Raw genomic sequence first — 20,961 nt, forward strand, 5'->3', positions numbered from 1 at the left:
CAATTGCACCCTCATGTGCTACAGGCTGAGTTTTACAACAGCCTGGCTTTAATCAGGGCATACACGTGGTTTGCTTAGTGCCAGGCTTAAGGCAGAGAAGGTTTGAGCTGGGCAAGGTTTGGATTCAGCCCAGAAACCCCCAAGAACTTAAGTCAATGATGTGACAGCACAAGAAGTCTAATTTCCACAACAGAAATGCCCATATTCCACCTATTTCTGCACAGCATTGATTTATGGCCCATTACTGTCCAAAACTGTTATTTCTATTGTCCTGTTCCTGAAGCCTTTTCCTGCTGAGAGAACAGGCAGCCAGAATAGAAAGTACTGCGAGATCCTTCCTGGGCAGTGGGCAATGGAGGCACTGTTGGTGACCACCAGGAGCAGGGAATGGGATTGGTAGGGTTATAATGAGCTGGGAATGTTCCTCTGTTTAAACAGAGTGCAGCTGGCTGCTGACACTTCAGCTGATAGCCCAGGATCCTGACTGATATTGTGCAGAGTGCCCTTTCCTCACTATTCAAGGTACTTTGCAGTGCAGGTGGCCATCTCCTGTGTCCTTGCCCTTTTGCTGTAAAGCCTGCAGCTAGAATATCAAACCTGACTTAAAGAAAAACTTAGAAAAACAGCTTTACTTACTATTTGGCCTCCTTCAGGTGTGCTTGCTGCCTGTGGTGCTTGTTGCCTTGTACTTGTAAAATATATTCAACCACATGTTGCTGCACTCCAGGGCTGTGCTGGCAGCTCCTGGCTGCCTTTTGTGCCCAGCACCATCCCTTCTCATTGCTGCTGAGCCTTTCTTTCCACTCTTTCTCAAAAATTCAGCTGCTGAGCAAAACCCATGGTAAAAGCCATTAACTGCTGTAACCTTCAGGACTTCTGACATTTCTGCATCAGTAATAAATAGATTTGAACTCAGAGTCAGTCAGACACCCAAACACATAGGCTTTTGCACTTTCATATTAGGCTACATCTCAGCCTGTTAAAAACTCAGATGATGCTGCTGGCCTGAAGGGTCATCTGTGAGCACTGACTGGGCAGAGGTACCAGCCCCCAGGCCACTACTGACCTGTGCTCTCTGCTGGACCACACCGTGCTCAGATGTGCAGGAGCAGACTAGATGAGGGCTTTTGCATTGGAAGCCACCCACCAGTCTGCCCCACACGTGGATTCCCAGTCTGATCCATTAGCTGAGCCTTCTTGCTGTGTTTGTCCCTGTCAGAGGTTCAAACCTGCCTGCCCCGAGCCTCTTCCTGCCGTTCATCAAACCTCCTGCCCTCAGGAGCTGCTGCTCCCTGTGCTCGGTTAGTGCTGATCTGGCAGGGCAGAGATGCCCGGGTTTGGGTTCCACCAAACAGGGCAGTGGGGCAGGGTTGCTGTGTTCAGCCTGGGCTGGGTCTGTGTGGGACTGAGCCTGTGCATTTTCACAGGCGATGCTTTTTCTCTGCTCTGTCCACGCTCCCTCTCAGCTCCTCCTCTCAATTCCCTTGGCACAGGGGGCTGGAGACAAACAGCAGCTGTGAGTGTCCCCCAGAGCTGCAGGGAGGGGACGTGGAGCAGGGGTTATGCTTTAGCTGCCAATTTGGGGCTGAGCATTTGATCCGAGGGCAGCGTTTCCAAAGGCTCCTTCGGCTTTGAAGCGCACTGAGGAAGGTCTGACACACAATGCAACCCAAAGAAGATGGAGTTTATTTTCTTCTTCTCTTTGTGGATTGGGAGATGTGGGTTTTCTTCTGCAAGCCTCATTAGAGGCTTCAGCTGGACAGGAGCAAAGGGGATATATTATTGTAAAAGATTTAATGACCATGTTGCAAGTTGTGGAGAGGGGGAATAAAGGATTGTGGTTTACCGAGGAGACTTGGAAAAGCTCAATTAGCTGAGAGGATTTTAAAATATGTTTCTTTCCGGAGCCAAAGTTGAGAGATTTAATTGGGGGCTGCAGAGAAAATGTGTGTACATGGCACAAGGACAGCCAGCAAAGGGCATAATAAAACACTTATGGAGCTATTACCTACTTGTAAACCCAACCCCAAAAATGTAAGCTTTATTGATAGTGCCTTAAAAGTGGTGGTTCTTGCCCTGGTTTTTCTGGAGCATGAGGACTGTTGACCTGGAGAGACACGGTTGTAGGTATCCTGATAACAATTTCAGTTGAAACATTATATACATGTATTTTCCTTGTCAATGTGAATCTGCCCTGACATCTCTGCTGAGTTCATGACACAAGCCCTGACCTGCTTCCAGCTCCTTGTCTGGGCCAGGTGCTGGGAGTGCCCCTTTGGTCTGGCCCTGGTCAGTGGGCAGCAAACCTCAAAGGGGAGGTAAAGGCCAAGGGACAGCTGGGCACACCCGAGAGGTGACAGCCATGAGCACTTTGTGGGACTGCTGAGCTTGGGCTGCACCAGGAGCACCTGGTACCTGTGGGCAGGGACAAAACCAGTGCAGGTTTGGTGGGGAATGGGGCACTTCTCCTGCCACAGGGAAGCCAGGAGCTTGTGGAGATGAGATGTAGCTGGGAGTGTTGGCCCAGCCTTACCCCAGTGTTGTGCTCCTGTTTCAGGAGAGGAGAGTATCTGCAGGAAGGTCTGTTCTGCATGGAAGTGGCTGCACAAGGGAAAGGGAAAGCTCTGGCTATAGTGGCAAGTCAGGGAAGTGATGGGCATTGAGGATTTAACAATTTTTTTGATCTGTCTCATTAATATCTCATCTTGCTTTTCAAAGGAAAAATTTAAAAGTAGATAAAGCAAATCAGTTTTTCTTCTGCTAATGTTGTTAGTTTTGTTTTCTTGGGTCGTTTAAGCCATTTTCAGGTTTTGGTTTGGTGGGGCTTTTTTGAGGGTTTTTTTTTACAGATACACAATTTTAAAATGTTTGGAAAGGACTTTTGCAGTTTGACTGGATATAGTATCCTGGCAGATTAAATATGTGCCATAACTGAGATTTAAAAAGGCCTGGTTTTGTCCTGCTCCCTTGGTGGGAGTGTCAGTGCCACATTTCCCAAACTGCATTCAAAGGCATAGCAGGGCTGTGAGATGACTTCATGCAAAGGTTCAATTCATGTTCAATGAATCTCCCTTAGGAGGGCTGGTGCACGATGCTGCCTCTGGTGCAGAGCTGCTCCAGCCTGGATGTTTTACCCTGTTTTCCCTGGAGGCTTTGGCTGTGGCTGGTTTTTGTGCACTGAGGAGTGACAAGGTGCAGAATGGCAATGCACACCCAGGTGGAGGCGATGAGTGTGCGGACTCCTTAAAATCCCTTTGCTACCACCACAGGCTTCTTCTGTGACCCTCAGCTCATGTTATTTCTCTTGCTACACTACCTAAATCCCACTAAGAGCTTCTTCTCCTTCTTGGAAGCAGGGCTATCCCATGTTTGCCTTTAGTCCCTGGGAAGTTCCCTCAAGTGGGGAAGCGGAGCAGATCTTTAGTGGAGGAAGAGCACTCCTTTTGCCTCTTTGTTTGCATGCTCTCCTCTGCTCTTGTTGCTGTGGGAACAAGGGACAGAGCACTGGGCTCTGGCATCCTTTTTAATTAGGTATCTTCTGCAGATCAGCTGTATTTATTGAAGATTTTTTATTATAGCTATTAAAATTAAATAAGGCAAAAATTGAATCCAGAACAAATACACTGCTGCAAGTTATCCTCATAATGTGCTAGCAATTTTTGCCTGACAATTGTGAGAAAATATGTTCTGGCAGCCTGTGTTCAGGCAATTGGCCAGGAGCAGCTATAAATCATGGGTATCTTTTTCTCCCTCTTATTTTTCTCATTCATTTAAAATACCAGATAACATACATGTGAGAGAAGGGTGTATCTTACTGATTTGCAATGGGGAAAGGCATCTTTCAAGCTGAAACAATGATAATTCACATCTGTAATTCCCAGCAAGGATAATCTGAGGGGCAGGAACAGCTCATCTTTTTACATGAGAGGATGTGTGAGCAAAGAGTGAAGATGGATGTTCATGGGCTGGGGAGCAGGAGCCTGAGTGTCTCTGGTTTCAGGGCTGGCTGGCTGCACCAAGGGGAGGTGGTGAGCTGCTCTGGCAAAGGTCTGCACCGCTTTCAGAAAGTTTTAGAGATGGAAACAATTTTGAATAATTTTTGGAGTGTAACTTTCTTTTCTGTGACCCTGCTGCAGCCCCGGTGCAGAGGTGAGAGCTGTCGGTGTTGGCCAGGTGCCACAGCAGAGCTGAGTGTCAGCTGCAAAGGGAGATGCCCGGACCCCTCAGCAGAATTTAGGGGGCTGGTACAGCTGGGCTTGGCTTCAAGAATCCACTCAGCCTGGACTTGGGGTCTGGATCCAAGATCAGCTCCCGCTGCCAGGTCTCTGCTTTGACCGGGTGCTGGTACTGAGGGGCAGACGTGGATGCCTTCAGCCCCTTCTTACTGAGGCTTTCCAGCCTCAGGCCTGAAGAGCAGCAAGACTTTAGGGCTGTGCTGAGTGTGGCTTTTGGGTGCTTCTGGTGCTTTGCACAGCAGTGGGGGCTCTTTTCCTTTAGCCTCAGTGTTGACTGCAGGAGCCCACGGCAGCTCTGCTTGAGCACACGGTGATTTGGCTCTGTGTAGTTCTGCTGTGCCAGCACCAAAGCACAGGCTTGGGCCTGGTCTGCTAATAAAAATGAGTGCACCGAGGCCTATTTTCCTTTCCAAAGGATTTTCTGTTCATTGTGGAGATGTTATTTTTCCAGCTGGCTGGTTTGCTGGCTTTTGAACATGCTACACTTTGTTAAGCAAGGTTGCTTTTCCTTCCTCGCCTTTGTAGTACCATAAATTGCTTTCTTTTTTCCTTTATACATCCCTCCCCACCTTCTAAAAGAGATTGAATTAATACTGGCAAAATGTTCAAGATTTATCAAAATCTCTACCAGTGTATTCACATTAATAGGCTCTGCAATGTATAATAATAATAATAATAATAATAATAATAATAATAATAATAATAATAATAAATGGGGAAATCTGCAGGAGCAGATGCAGAGCTGCCATGCCACCACACTGCCACCTTCCTTGGCACCAGCACCATCTGCAGAGAGCAAATGAGCAGCAGTCATTAACCCCTGTGACATCCCCATGGGATGGGACAAGAGGAAAGGAGGGATGGAGGGGCAGGAAGAGACCATGAATTAATGTGAAATACTTCTGCCTGGAAAGCTGAGTGGCAGGAAGGCACAGCTTGCCTGTCTGCATTTCAAACTGGAGACCAGAGGAAGGGAAGGGGGAATGCATGACTGTCCCTGGGCTTTTTGAAGCTCAGGCTTTGGCTGTATGCAAACACAGCCATGTGCAGAATTGTCTTGTTATCCTTTTGTAGCTGGAGTGATCGTGGTATCAATTAATACACTTGCTATGTGTCAAACAGTGGGGGCAAAAAGTGTGTGCTATAAATGGAAGTACTTGCATAAGACTGTAAAAACAAGATAAAATATTTATATTTTTCAAAGAAAGGAACTAAACTTGTTTCCTCTCTCCTGCATCCTGTAATGTATTTGTAGGAAAACAGCAGAGTTTTTAGATCTTGCACAAGGTTTTCCTAAGCTGGAAATCAGAGGGGAAAATGGTTTTCTAGCATTTAACTGGAGGGAGAATTAACTGAAAAGAAGTTATAAAAATGGGGCTGTCCATAGCCAGGAATATTAAATCCTCCTATAACAAGAGCAGCATGAGAGACCGAGGTGCTAAATGCTGAAATCCTGGGGAGATGAAGGGAAAAGGAAAAACCAAGCAGTGGGAGACATTCTCGCAGGGCACTGTCTGCAAAATGGGCTGGAGCAGGACACAGAGCCTTAAAAATTTTTCAAACCCAATTGTTGCTTTCTAAATGAGGTGCTGACATTTCAAAGGTCAGCAGCCAGGGAGAGGGTGACTGCTGCTCAGCAAATGCGATCCGGCTGGGGCTGGGGCTGCCTGCCTGCAAAGACAATTTCTGTAGGTGTTTCCTAAAAAGGTGGATTTGTGATACCCAAACGAGGAAGGATACCTGGTACTCTTCCCATTTCCCATTTCCCCTCCCTCTAGGGGGCTAATAAGGGGGCAAGTGGGCAAAGGAAGATGGGTGGGAGGTTGAGGGTAGATCTGGGTAGAGGAGGTGGAAGGTGTCTGTTGGCAGACCAAGGCACCAGGCAGGGTGAATCCTCTCCAGACACAGAATTCCCTGGCTGAAGGCTCAGGCTGCTCACAGTAAAACCCATCTGGGGGCTGGCTGCAGCTGAAGGAAAGATTCACGATTTTTTCAGTATCAAGAGCTTTTAACTCTGGATCACTGGGGCCACTTGCTCCCTTCCCCTGTGCTTTTTCTGAGAGCCCCACACTGACCTGAAAAAGTGTATTCATACAGCAAGTGACTGGATAACCAAGACACTGTAAAAGTTTTCTTATATTCATAAAGCAGTACAGAGCAGCAGGGCCATTGCAGTACAGCATTAGTAGGTTTTTTTTTCTTTTTACTGTCTGTCTTAGAGAATTGTAGTATTCAAGTTTTAAGCCTGCAGTATGTATTTCTGTGCTGGACTGCTAAACCTTTGAATTGTCAGCATGCTGAGCATTTTGATCCTTTTATAAAACAAGAATGAGGATTAAACGTTTCTCACTGCACTGCTATTGCAGCAGCACTGGGTGCAGATTCACAGAGGCTGAGCTTGCATCAGGAGCCACATTGTTCTGTAGCACAGACAGATTTGGGATTTGGACAGGGAGGAAACCACTGAGCCCATTGGGAGCTTCCTTCTCTCTGCAAAAGCACATCAGTGTGCTCCATGAGAGAGACAGGCAAGGTTTGAAATTAGCTTCTCTCTAATTAGGGTGGACAGAGAAGGAAACAGAAAATGTTGTGTCATCTCCCACACCAAAAGTCACCAAGCCCTCAGTCAGATCCTCTGACCAGACACCATGGCATGGCCTGACCCTGGCCCTCACCAGCCCCACTGATTTTCCAAGGGCTGTTTTGTTTCCTGTCTCTGAGCTTATTATGTCCTCCTCTTTTTGTATGCAAATGAAACACAAAAGTTTCAGGTTCACATGTGTACAAAGAGGCAAACAGGTCCCTCGTGAGAGGGGAATCCTGCTGAATTCACCCATGGCTTTGTGCATTGAAGCAGCCTAGAAATCTAGCCCATGCTAATGGTTTGGGAAGGCAGGAAATTTTAGAGGGTTTCCTGCAGGCAAAGGAGAGCCTGAAGAGAGCTGTGCTCCTCCAAGGCTGTGATGATGCTTATCTGCTTTCTGGAAAGCTTTTTCATGGCAGGTTTGGCACTGACATATGAGCTGGTAGTGCTGGGAGACAGAAAACCTCTCTGTAAACTGCTGCTTTGATGAAGCTCTCAGATGAGCCTTCTCCTGTACCAGGATGCTTCCTTCTTCAAATGGGTCCAATCTCTGCTAATAAATCACCTCCTCCACACGAGGAGGGTTTGATCAAACATCACAAGAGATATCATCAAGGGCTAAACCTACCATTTTCTATCCCATTACCTAAAGCTCATAATGCTCACTGTATCAAAGAAGAACAGAGTTCCCTCAAGTGTTTCTATTGCCAAGCCAGGCAACCCTTAGTGAGGTGTCCATGTGCAGAGTGGCTCCTGAGTTTTCTTTCTTGGTTGCTGGGTTATCCTTACTCCTGCTGTAGTACCTCTGTACTCCTAAGCAGAATAGAGCAGGGCTGTGATCCCACTTAGGGCTCCTCAGCTCTGGGGAGAAAAAAAAAGAAAAGTGTTAGCAGTTTGGATTTCCTGTGAGTATTTTGTATGGCATTTCCTGGCATGGCACTTCTGTAAATCTAGATGCTGTTGGGTTCTGGTGGGAGGGTTTTTGGTGTTGTTTCTTTTTATAACAAACTATGAAAGGATTCCAGTGATTTTCTTACCAGAGCCTGGGGAAGCAGAAGAGAGCTCATCTGAGTTTATCTTGGAAACTGTTAAGCATCACCCTAAGGGCTGGAGGCCCTGAGTGCCACTGTTCTCCTGTGGAAATTCGGTTCTGCCAAAAGCAGAAAGGTCATGCTTCACCCTTATGTCAGACAGCTTGTGTGTCCTGGCTTTCATGGGCCACATTCCCCTTTTTCTCCTCCTTCTGCACAATGCATTGCTTTCCCAGCTGGCTTCTCATACCAGAGTTCAGTGCTTCCCCCCTCTGCTCTCCAGACCTCACCTTTGGGATTTGTAAGACCTTAAAGAGAAGAGAAGGGAGCAGAGCTGCCTGTGCAGAGGCTGCAGAGGGGCTGTTCTGCTGGGTTTCAGCATGCCAGTGTGAGCAGTGCTGCTCTGGGTTCCCATGAGGGCACCACTCCAATCCAGCTTAAACCTGGACGGTGCCTTGGGGAAGTTCTGCATCACAAGGTTCTGCAGAAGGGTCTGGAAGCATCTCCCTGCACTGCCCATGGGCTTCTCTGTGGGATCTGTCTGATCCCAGGCTCTCAGCCGTGCTGGGAAAGGCTGTGTGCTGCTCCAGGTCGCATGGCTGCAGCAGATGCTGCTGAGATGGTGTGGAAAAATTGTGAATTCAGCAAACACTAAGTAGCACACGGCATTAAAAATTCACAAAGACATCTCTGAAACACAGACTCCCAAAGAAGCATTTTGATGAGCTGCAGCAGGGCTGGGTGAGTGAGTAGGAAGATCCTTCCCCAGTACTGTGTTAGGAAATAGTCCAATGAACAGGTCACCCCAGTGGTCTGAGCATTTGTGGTTCTCAGTTTTCAATGAAAAACTGCAGCAGAGAGTTTTTTCTCTTCCTTTCCTATTTAGGAGCTCACTGACTTGTTCAGGTTTGCTGTGGAAAAGTAAACGAAAAATTGAGAGGCTGTTGTCAGTGTTCAGGGGAAGATACAAGGATTAAACTGAAAGAAAACTTGAAATACTTTAGGTCTGGGATTTTCAAATATTCCTTTGAAAGTCTTCTTTAAGAAGAGAAGCCAGATGACCCCATTTTTCCCTAGGGAAAAACAAACAAACAAAAAAAACCACCCAAACAAACTTGTAGGCATTTTCCCAGTGACTTTGTCCTTCAGATACCCTTTTTTCCCTCATCTTGGCTTTAGCCAAATTAAAGCAGGCTGGGCTGAATCAGAGTCCCCGGGTCAGTGGCTGGGATGCTGAGCACAGAAGGAACTGGAGATGCTGAGATGGGCGGGGGCCAGGGGTGCTTCACGACAGGAATCTTGAGTTGGCACACCAGTTTCCCTCTGCCTTTTGTGCTGGTGCCAGGGGCTTTGCCTGCTTTTGCAGCTGGCTCTGGGCAGAGCACAGAGCTCTGTGGGGATGCTCTGCTCAGCAGTGCCAGCCTGACCTACTTGTGAAAGCTCCTGCTGCAGTGATTCTTGTTCTTCTCGTTTTCAGCATTTGTTTCATTTGTGTTTTTTCATCTGTACTTTAGTCTCTACTACATGGGTCATTGCAGAAAAGACAGCAAAATACCTTATCTTTCTCCTCCCTTAACCGAAAAGCTGGATAAGAGTTCTGGGGGCTTAATAACCTACTTTTGAAACAAACAAACTATGAAAAAATAAACAGAGAAGATGTTCATGCTGTAGCTTTGTTAAAAGTAGAAATCTGTGATTAAAGAGGTGCTAGTTGAATTTGCTGGAGCAGAAAAATGTATTTAGGTTTTGTTTTTTCTTTCCAGTCTTTTCAGAGCAGATGTGCCTTCCCTGCAGGACTGCTCTGTTCTGTGCTGCTCGGACGCTTTGCTGGATGAAAGAGTGTGGAAGAGATCTGCATTGTTTGCCTTAGAGATGTTAAACATCTCTGACAGGGCTGAGACACCCATCCTGCCCTGGACAAATAGCTGGAGACACTGAGCATAGGGCTTACATTTTCACTGTGAAAATAAATGGGAAATGCTGAAGCTTATTAAGTGGAAGCATAAAAATAAGAGCAACTGTGGTGGATTGAGCGAGGTTTGGCTTGGCTGCTCTGCCCATGCAGCCATGGGGAGCCAGGACAGACCATGATGGAGACCTGCAAGGGCATTCTGTGGGGAGGGACCACTCTAGCTCTTATTTATACTGCAGCAGAGACTACCCAAAAAAAAAAAAAAATTAGCTTTTGGCAAAGGGGTTTCTCAGAGAGGGACTATCAGACATGAGCAGCTGTTTTGTTTAGAGACTGGAACTTTTTTTAACAGGGATTTTGAGACCATTGAATTTCAAGAAATTAAACATTGCAGGAGATCAGTGTTGTAGGCTTCCACCTGGACTTCACAGTTCAGGAATTAACATGAGGAAACAATTAATTAATTGTGCAGGTTCTGCATTTGATATTCAAGCACTTATTGAGCCCTGGCACAGGGAGCTGTATGTCCTGTATGCTGCAGATGATAAAGCAGTAGGGAAACTTCTTCTGCCTTCTGAGAATGCAAATGAGGAATCTGCTTTTCGAGTTAGTTTAATTTGCTGTCTTCATCTCTGCACAGCTTGTTAACTGAATGGAAAACTGTTGATGCTGCCAATGCAATCTGGATATTGTTTCACGGGACTGCAGAAAGCGATGAGTTTGTAGCTCTCTAATCTACAGCAATTTGCTGCTAATTTGTCAACAGTCAACAGCTCCAGTGGCCACCACATGGAAACAGCCCTGCTGCCACTGCCTTCCTCCGGTGGGTGTTAGTGGGAAGTCACTGAGAGCACTGAGAGCTTCTCATCCACTGCAAGGGCTTTACTAAGCACAGAATAATGCTTATTTTACGAGGGGGAAACAAAACCACAGTAATCTGTTGCAGTAACAGAACCCAGGTTGAGTTTTCACACTTGCCCACGGCTCGTTCCTGACACGCCACCATCACAGAGGGACCCAGCACAGTCACTGCACCCTGGGCACTGCCTTTGGCTGTTGTACTAAATCCTCAGTTAGCTTGGAATGCAACTTCTGCTGTCAGAGATCAGGAAATCAAACCAGGTGTTATTGTTTTACCTGCAGCAATTCCCTTAGATGAACAGTGTTTCCCTGGGTAGGGCAGCAGTTGAAATGCTTGAAATGCTCCCCATGGCTTCTGTCCAGGCTGTCCCTGGGAGAGGCTGCTGTTGTGGTGTGGCAACAGTGATCCCCAGGAACAGCTCACGGGAAGCTGGTGGCAGTGATCCCCAGGAACAGCTCACGGGAAGCTGGTGGCAGTGATCCCCAGGAACAGCTCATGGGGAGCTGGTGGCAGTGATCCCCAGGAACAGCTCATGGGGAGCTGGTGGCAGTGATCCCCAGGAACAGCTCACGGGGAGCTGGTGGCAGTGATCCCCAGGAACATCTCACAGGGGAGCTGGTGGCAGTGATCCCCAGGAACAGCTCACGGGGAGCTGGTGGCAGTGATCCCCAGGAACAGCTCACGGGGAGCTGGTGGCAGTGATCCCCAGGAACAGCTCACGGGAAGCTGGTGGCAGTGATCCCCAGGAACAGCTCATGGGGAGCTGGTGGCAGTGATCCCCAGGAACAGCTCATGGGGAGCTGGTGGCAGTGATCCCCAGGAACAGCTCACGGGGAGCTGGTGGCAGTGATCCCTCCCAGAGCAGCCTCTGGCAGCATCCCCAGGCTGATGATCCAGTGTGGTGCTGCAAGCCCAGCCAAGAACAGCCTCAGCCTGGGGAGGTTCTCTCCCTGCCATGCCCTGGCCACACCAGGACCACACTTTTGAGAGGAATTTTCATAAGTTTTTTCTCTTTTGCTAGAACACTTGCCTCTTCCTCATTTTGAAGCTGAGTGCTGGGTATAATGAGCTGAAAATAGTGCAAACCCTGCCTTGGCCCTCTGAAATATTCATCTATCTGCACGTTAAAAAAGCAAGCAGGAAGGCTGGTTAATGAGGAGCAGAGGGGAATTTGGGCTGTTTGGTGCCTGTTTTAGAACTTTCCAAGAAATCTGGATTTAATAGGCTATTGCAGAGCTGGGGTGCACTGGAGTCAGGAGTGTTGACTTCTGCTTGATTGAAACTTCCTGATCAATCATCCCAGGTTTACTTTTTCTTTTAATGTTTCTGACAAATTTTAATGATAAAGTTTGAAAACTTTGGAGCTGGCAGTCTCCCTGGAGCTGGTAGCTCACAAATGTTTCAGCCAGCCCATTCCCACTTGGGCACGGCACTGAAATACATACATTGCCTTTCTAAATCTGGGGTCTGAGCTGTCCTCAGTCAGAAGTGGGGACATTAATTTGGCAGGGGACAGTGTGAGTGCCCTGTGTAGGCTCCAGTGTGTTCTAAGAATACATGAGGTTACTGTCAGTAAGGAATGGTGTTCCCCCACCTCTTAAGATGAAGCACCTGCTAAGTGTTCTTCTTTCTTTCCTGTTTGCCATGGACTGCTGCTCATCCAGGAGTGTGAGAGCTGTGTGAGCCCCATGGGCTGGGTTTGCTGCTGTCAAAGCACTGAGCTGCTCCTTAAACTCAGTGGGATACACAGAACATCCAACCTCTGCTCCAGCACCAGAGCAGCTGTGCCCCTGCTGTGGCTGTTCCAGCAATTTCCTGAGAGTACCAGTGGTACTCTCCTGGTCTGTCTGGGTACAGGAGGAAACTGTAGCTTCAGGGACTGATTTCCAGCAAAATGAAACTTTTGTTGCCCATCTGGAGATGGAAATAAAGTAAACCATAGAATCATAGAATGGTTTGGGTTGGCAGGTACCTTAAATCTAGTTCAAATCTTCTGGCATGGGCAGGGACACCTTTCACTGGACCAGGCTACTCAAAGCCCCATCCAGCCTTGCAATGAGCACTTCCAGGGATGGGAAGTGACCTGATAAGCTTCAGAAGTGATATTTTAACTTGTCCCTATGGAGAAACTCAGATTTCCCTCCTTGCTGCTGAAGGCCAGGCACTGATGTGTGTGTGTGTGATCCATCCTCAGCCAGCCTGGGCAGAGGGGGCTCTGGAAGATGTCACCCAGGCTGGCTTCTCAGAGGCTTTTTCTTCAGATATGGTGAAGATCACTTGGAGTTCAGAAAGGCATGATCTCCCTCAGATCCCATATTATTCCTGAAGGGAAGCACACTAAGTGCTGCAGTGGTTTTACATCTCTGCCCATCACCCCAAGACTTCTGCCTCTCAGCAGAAATTTCCCCCAGTGGGAAGCACCTGGAGGATCACCATGGCATGGCAGGAGTGAGAGCCTTGCAACAGCTTGAAACCATGCATAGCTTTTGATGTGTGAGTGGGGAATTGCAAAGGAGTCTCCCAAATAAACCCACGGCTCTGCTTCGATGCAGCAGGGCTCAGGAGCAGATTTAAATTTCTCTCCGTGATTCCCAGGCCACCTCTATTCTGCACACAAAGAAATGCTTAACCTTGCAGGGAATTATGTATCACACTGCGGTTTACTAATGCATAAAATTAACTATTTTTTGCATAAGAAAATAGCAGCTATGCTATTTAATAATTTACTATAATTATCCAAATACCAGTTTTTCTTCCTACCATTTATTTTATTTTTCCTTGGCTGTAGTAATTCTTGTCCAGAATAGTTATTTTTAGGGCACTGCAGGAAACAGGTTCTGCTCTCTTTTAGCAAGATCTCTCTGTAAGAATTTTGCCTTAAATGCAAGGAAGAAGTTTTGAAGTCAGGATTTACTGCTCTGGGATGGTTGAAGCACAGAGTGATCTTGTATTAACAACAAGCTGTGCCATCTTTGTGTTTCATTTTCACTTTAGATCAAATATTTAGAGAGATTGCTAGTGGTTCTTGGGCTTTGACAGGGGTTTAGTAGAGGAAAGTTTGCTGATGTTTTTTAAATCCTAGAATGATCAAGGTTGGAAAAGTCCTCTAAGATCACAGAGTGCCCTTGGAGTCTATCACTGTGTCCCCAAGTGCCACATCTAGAAGTCTTAAATATCTTCACAGATGGTGATCCTACCACTTTCCTGGACCATCTATTTCAATGCTTGACCACCCTTTTAGTAAAGAATTTTTTTCCTAATATCCAATCTGTGCAACATGTTTCAGGAAGGTGACTGAAGAAGGGGTCTGCAACAAGGCTGCCTGGGCAATAAACAGAAATTGTGGGGATCAAGTGGTAGAGATCAAAGGTTGATGATGTTGCAACCATTTCTCTCTGCACAATCTCCTCCAAAACAGAAATTCTAATTTTGTATAGCTGTGTCTACAATGTCACATGTTACACCTGAGAGTTCAAATTAAAAAAGAAGGTGGGACATGTGGGGAGGGGAGATACTGAAGGCAGTTTAATGAAGAAGGAAGTAGATATTCAGGATGACAGAGAGGAGATGAGACTGAGTAGCAATGGAGAGAGCAAGGCAGGTGTTTGGATATGTGGAGAACCAAAGCCTTTGGGAGAGATAAGGAGGCTGTTTGGGTCAGGAGGCTGCAAGCTCTGCACAGGAACCTGCTGCTTTGCTGTGCTGGCCTGTGCTTGTGGAGCTCACAGGGCAGAGACTTTAAATGAGTAAATAAATCAAAGGTGCTAAAAAGCTATGGTTGTTCAGAGTCAGTCATCCATTTAATAGCACCCAATATAAAAAGGTAGTCTCAGGTCAACTAAGATGAAAAACACCTGAGAGGCAGTGGCAGTTGTGTGTCTGGAGCTCAGCTGGGTCTGCTGATGGCTGCAACAGCTTGGAAACAGAGATCCCCTGATGGGGGAGAGTGAAGGAGCAGAGGGGAAGGAAGGTATGACCCCAATCCCTTCAGCAGCCACTAGAACAGCAGTGTGTTATCAGCATTATATTCATATTAAACCCAAAGCACAGCACTGTACCAGCCTCGAGGAAGAGAATTAATTATATCCTAACCAAAACCAGGACACTCCACTATTTATTTATTTAATACTGTATAGTTTTGGTCCATAGCCCAGAGGTCTGCTCTGTGCTACGATGCTGACCTCGGTGTGCAGCCATCCCCCAGCCTCCCCTCCAGCCCCCCTTGGCTGCCCAGGCTGGAGCCCAAGGAACCCACGGAGAATTCACCTGTTGCCTCTCAAAATGAATTCTTTGCCAGGTGATTGCTTACTGCAAGCTCTGGTTTCCTTGCCTGAGTGTTTCCCCACTGCTCTGCCCTAAGCCAGACCAAAATGCTCATGTACCCAGGGTCCAAGGGCTCAGATCACCTGCAGTTCCCATCAGACACTACACAGCTGAAGCACGTGGAGGGGCTGACTCAGTGCTTTCCTTGTGCTGCTACAGATGTGAGGCAAAGACATTGAAATCAGCTATTGACATCCCTTTTCTTTTTAAACTGAGAGCTAATAACTTGGGTAGTGAGAGGAAAACTGAAACACGTTACCTCCTGTTCTCTGGAGGAAAGTGGTGGCTGGAGAAAGCTCTGTGGGCTACAGGCATTTCTGTCTGAATCCTTTTCTGTTTGGGTGACTTTTGGTATAAACTCTATTAAGCAGCAATTACATTGAACCTAGCCAGGCTATTTACACCCTGGGGAAGTCTAATTCCAGCACTTAATTTATAAACAACCAAGAATTTCTGTGAAAGGCATTCCTAGATACCTGTGAACAAAAGTCCAAATTCAATATAAGGGGTGAGCACAGAAACCACCACCTCCCACACACACACACATTTAAATCAGGTCATTACAGCAGGGTGAGAATTATGTGGGGAAAAAAGTAGAGTCTTCACAAAAGATAGTGAGAGAAAATGTGTTATATCAGTCCTGCCTGTCTCCCTACCTATCAGCTTACATTTGATAACTATCTGTAGTTGCCATTAAAAATAATTTCAAAATTACTTCTAACTCTAGGATGACAAAAGGCTTGATTTCATGATAAAAGCTGAGCAGCTTGGGGAAAATTTTGGCATGCTAATGGACACTGCTTAATGCCCAGGCAATTTCTGATGGCAATGAGGTGCAGTTTTCTGACTACAATGGAAATCCCATTTTTCTCCAGTCCAGGTCCTAGAGGGAAGATTCCCAGCCATTGTCTGCTTGGTGCATGCAGCATTACCCATCACCCTAGACAAGAATCAGGCTTTAAGTCATGCCTCAATATCTTATACTGATGTGGTAATTTTGAAATGAAAGTCTCTTTTCCCCTATTTTAATGGAAATCAAAAGGCTAATTCAGTCACAAAAAGGATCCTCAGTCCTTCTATCAAGTGTCATTCACAGATTTTGGTTATGTCCCAGTTTCAGTTGTACCACAGAACTTCATCCTATGCTGCAGAGAAAAAAGTAGAAGTGTAAAATTGGCTAAATATTGTGTTTGATTAAATCTATGCTTTGATGAAGACAAAAGTTAGCCAAATTCCCAAAGAAGAGACAATCTTTACTCCTGGGGTAAATGACTAGGGAGAGGAATTGGCTGGCTTCTTAAGGGATGTTCTTTCATTTGCTTTGTGCATCCAATATTTCTCCAAGGCCTCATCCAGGCCCAGGAAGGAAAGACATTCTGAGAAGATAAAAATCCCAGAGGTTTTCATGAATTCATGGCACAGAGAAGGTGGTGATCTGGAGGTAGAGCTGCCTGTGACAATGAGGAGTGTTCTGGGCTGTGCCCCAGGAGCTGTCCTGGGCTCACTGGCAGAAGATGGAAGACACCACCTCAAAACTGTTCATGGGATCATGCCCAGCACACAGAAAAGCATTTATCGATTGTTTTTCAATGAGTTGAGTGAGCAAAACCCCAGATCCTGAAGTTCAATCCCTCTCTTTGTATGTGAAACTGTCTTCTTCTGTGCCAGCCTTTGCATTCCTGTGCCAGCATCACCCAGCAGGACCCACCAGCATTCCCAGCTGGCACTAGAAATGCACAGGAGTGTTCCAAATGGAGATTATTCACTATATTGGAAACATCAATATCTCTCTCAGGTTGTCTACTTGGTGTGGTACTGACCCTTGTGAAAACATCTGTGCTGGACATTAGTTAAGTTTCAAAATCATGGAGCCATTCTGTAAATTTCTTTCACTAGAAAATTACTGTAATTGTAGTAATTTCCTTGTAATGGTGTGTGCTACATCTCATTAGCAAAGGCACTTGCAGGGCTGCTTCCACCCAAACTTGGGCTGCTCCTGCAGAGCCCCTGTGGCTCTGCAGCTTCAGCCAGGTCTGGGGTGAATCACCAGCCCTGCTTCCAGCTAAATGCAATTGCCCCCAGCAGAGCACTGTGAGGCTGGAATTTAAGTGGGTGGATAATATTGTTGCCTGAGTCACTGGTGAGGATCTGCAGATGATTTTTGGGGTGGGCTGGCTGATGCAGAGGGCACATCCCTTCTTTGCCCAGTGGAAAGGCTCATCACAGTTCCGATCTGTGGAGCTGCAGGTAATTTTCCCCAACAAGATGGAAAGCTCAAGCCTATATTCCCCCTTTTTTAAGTGAATAAAGTCCCTCCTGCTGGCTTCTGAGGGGGCTGGGTGACAGGGGGGAAGCCAATCCCTGTTCTTGCTGGCTCATGTATCTGCACATAAATACCCTCAAGAAATAAGAAAAAATAGTTATCATTTTTATTCACAGGCCCCAGTAAAATCCAATTTACTTACCCATAGCTGTTGGGCACTTGCAAGTAAGCAGAGCTTAGAGCATTTTAGAGCTCACAGAGCAATAAAAGTAAGTAATGAAGTACAGTCATAATAAGAGCTAGAAAATATATTCATAATATACCTGGAAAATATATGAGCCGTCTCAACCTCATGTAATTGAAAACAGATTTAGCAAACTCAGGCTCAGAACAGTGACCTTATTTTGTAGCTGCTTTAAGCCATTTGTATCACAGAGTGAATTTCCAGAAACTCAGCCACCAGATTTCGTATACTTTGGGCAATTTATGATCTCAGTTTGATTTTTCCCTGGGCTGTGTTAGCGAGTGAGAACAGCTTGATTGTGTGAGTTAGAAGGTGTAGAAGCCACTTCTGGACTCCTCACATCTTCATGATAGCAAATGGAGATATAATAACATCCCAGTTGGGGCTTTCTGATGCTCTCTCTTATGTCCTTCTCTCTTCAGTTGGTTCTAACTTTGATAACTCTGTTGGCCTGGTAATTTGCTTTGGTCTTTGGGTGTGATTGAATTATTTTGAAAAGCTAGGGGAAAATGAAGATTGCACTCTCAGGGAGAAATGATGGCAGGATAGCTATGGCCTGATTATCTCTTTTCTCAGCCGATCAGTGCGAGGGAGGCAATTTCTAGTTAGTGGCACTTGTCCTGCCTGGCAGCTGGGTGTTAACTTCAAGTGCTGGCTTTAAAGGGGAGGGAGGCAGTCAGTGGAAATAGGTTGCCTGCCTTTAGTATGGTTGCCCAGATCAAAAAGTCACAAATTTTTGTATAGATCTAGATCTCTAGATTTTAAGACCTTTATGATCTAGATCTCTTTGAGATCTCTAGATCTTAAAAATTATGGGAACTTTATTTGGTTTAGTAAGATATGGTAAAGAATCTCAATTTTTCCCTTATGCTTCCTGTCAAAAGTAGCTCCCAAGGGCTGAAAGATCCCAGAGCAGCTCTACAAGGCAGAGTGTGGATGAAGCTGGACCAATTGAGGCTCTGCCTGTCCCTTTGGAGAATTTGTACCTCCTGAACCCAGCAGCTTTCTGCACAAACCTGCTTTTTGGAAGTCTTATCCATTCTCTACTGAGTGTAGACACTTCTGCTGTCAGAAAAAGCTGGGACTGTCCTGATAAGGCTCCTGCTGGACCACAGTGTCCCATCAGCTCTTACTTATCACAGCAGCTGCCAGCCAGGGGACCTGGTGTTAGTACCATTGTGGTCAATCCTCCTCACCCAGGGTTTTTTTAACAGTTTAATCTGAACTTAAAAATCCAAGCCCCTCTCTTCTGCTTCCTCTTATCACCCTGAAGTTTCCTGAAGGCATCTTTGCCTGCTGGGCTCCAGAAACCCAGGCTCTCAGGCTGTTCCACAATTATAGATATGCAGCTCAAGGATTATCTCACTATTCAGAAAGGCTTTTGCTTTGTGTGTTTGCAGACAAGTATTCCAGTTTATATTAAATAACCATCAGCTTTAAGCTGACTCGTACTTGGTGCTGGTGGCTGGAGGGAGATGAAAGTCCTGAGCACTGCTTGCAAATAAAATTAGTACTTTTATTCAAATTCTGTGGGGTCAGAATGCTTTTATTCAAGCAGTCCTGTAGGGTCTCCAGACAATAAAAATTAAATAAAACTCATTGTCACCTCCTTCTTCATCTAGATCCTTACATCATTCTGTTTTTTCATTACTTCCAGCTGTTAAATGGCAACAAAAATTTAGTGCATGTTGGTTTGCAGTGATCTGACCTGTCATAGTAGCTGGTATCTGTCTACCTGTTCTCTCTGGAACACTCTGAAATAGGAGTCAGAACAGTGTTTTGGCACAGATTTTAAGCAAGGATATTTCAGAGGCTGCAGCAAAAATGCATCCTGGAACACATTACTGAAAAAAAGCATCAAAAAACCCAGAGTAAAACAAAGCAAAAAAGAGTAAAATGAAAGACAGAAGTTACAAGATATAAACTAGATAAAGGGTGTGGATTTTGTTTGCTTTAAACTTAGCAACACCTTTGTGTTTTTCAGAGTTAAGCAAACTATGAATTCAGATCAAAGTGCTCTCTTGAAAAAAATCCACTTCACTTTACAGTTTCTCTTTCCCAGTAAGTTGGTTTATGTGACTTTCCTGGGAATTTATTTCTGCTGCCCTGTGTGTGGAAGGACAGTGTGAAGGTGAACAAGCACTGATTTATGGTTTACAATAAAGTGTTCTATATATAAAGAATTGTTTAGTCCTTGTGGGATAGAAAAGCTGTCATCCTTTTGATCTTGGTGCTTGAAGACATGCATTCATTGCCAGTCAGGATCAGAAGAAGCCAAACCTTGATCTTAGCTAGGATACTGCAAAAATAGGAGCACTGAGGGGGAAAAGCTTCTTATGCAGTTGTGCAACATGGAGAAGTGGAGATGGGTGGTGTGGCTGGGGCTCCTGCTTGGACACAGCCTTTTTATCTTCTCCAGGGACAGAGGGGCACCTCAGGTGAACCTCCAGCTGACCCTGCTGGGATGCTTCAAGCAAGAGGTTCTTGCTGAAGTACAGGTGCTTTGGTGTTCTGTAATAAGAAAGAGAGAGCAGATTTGGGACCCATTCCCTGAGCTGTGCATTGCTATTCTGCACCCTGCCTGCTGCAAAAAGGTCACCTTTTGGGGAAGGAATGGGGAAAACAATAAAGGCAGCTGGACCCTGTCTGTAGCCATTGTGGTGCTCTGGAAATGGTGCCCTCTTCACCCAGTGTTGCTGTAGACAGTTCTCCTGCTGTGTTCCTTTCATAATTACCAATTAAATGGGCATCTTAGACTCAGTTTATCACTGTTCTAAATTTGTCTATGCCAGGCAAGGGAAACTGGGTTAGCATTTGGCAATGCAGGTATGTTTTAGGAGCAGCAGACTTACTTTGGGGAAGAAATATTGACGTGTATGTGGAGAGCTGGCTAATTTTTTCCTCTAGCATCATTTCCTGAAAAAGAAACAATAGGGTTTATTATTGATTTGATTAAATAATAAATGATACATTCTCCTACCACGAAGTAGGCAGAATTTGCAGTCTGTGACTCTTGTGTGGATATGAATGGAAAGATTTTAAATAATATGTGACCTGGGGTAGTTATTCCCCCCAGGCACTGCTACACACCAGAGTGTGGTTTCAGCAACTTGAACAAGAAATGATAAATTAAAGTTTCTTTTGTCTCTCTCCTGTTGCTTTATTGCTGAACTCCACAGGAGCTTTCTCACAGCCAGCTCTGTTCCTGTCCACAGGGCACAGAGAAAGGCTCCAGATTTATCAGTTAAATGTCAGCCTTTGTCACCTTATCAGTCAAACTTGTGAGAGTCCTTCTTCTAGCCCCTTGGATGAATTTGATAATTTCTTTTTCTTCTTGGCCATTTCAGGAGTCCATAGGAGCCTCAGTATTAAATGAGCACTGGGACCAATATATAAAATAACAGAAAAAGTCTATGGCCAGATTTCCATGCCAGTGAAATAGCTTTCATTTAATATTTCTGTCCAGAGCAGGGAAATGGACTGTGCTGGAGAGAATGCAGAGGTGAC

The 20,961-nt window shown here is 45.8% G+C and overlaps 1 protein-coding gene across 1 annotated transcript in view; it reads left to right on the forward strand.

The window, feature by feature from the left end:
• Positions 1-20,961, forward strand: part of NECAB2 (N-terminal EF-hand calcium binding protein 2) — a 74,159-nt gene that overhangs the window by 15,677 nt on the left and 37,521 nt on the right. The gene's annotated exons all lie outside the window — the stretch shown is intronic.

The sequence above is a fragment of the Lonchura striata genome, chromosome 13 (genome assembly GCF_046129695.1).
Source record: "Lonchura striata isolate bLonStr1 chromosome 13, bLonStr1.mat, whole genome shotgun sequence".
Lineage (NCBI taxonomy): Eukaryota > Metazoa > Chordata > Aves > Passeriformes > Estrildidae > Lonchura > Lonchura striata.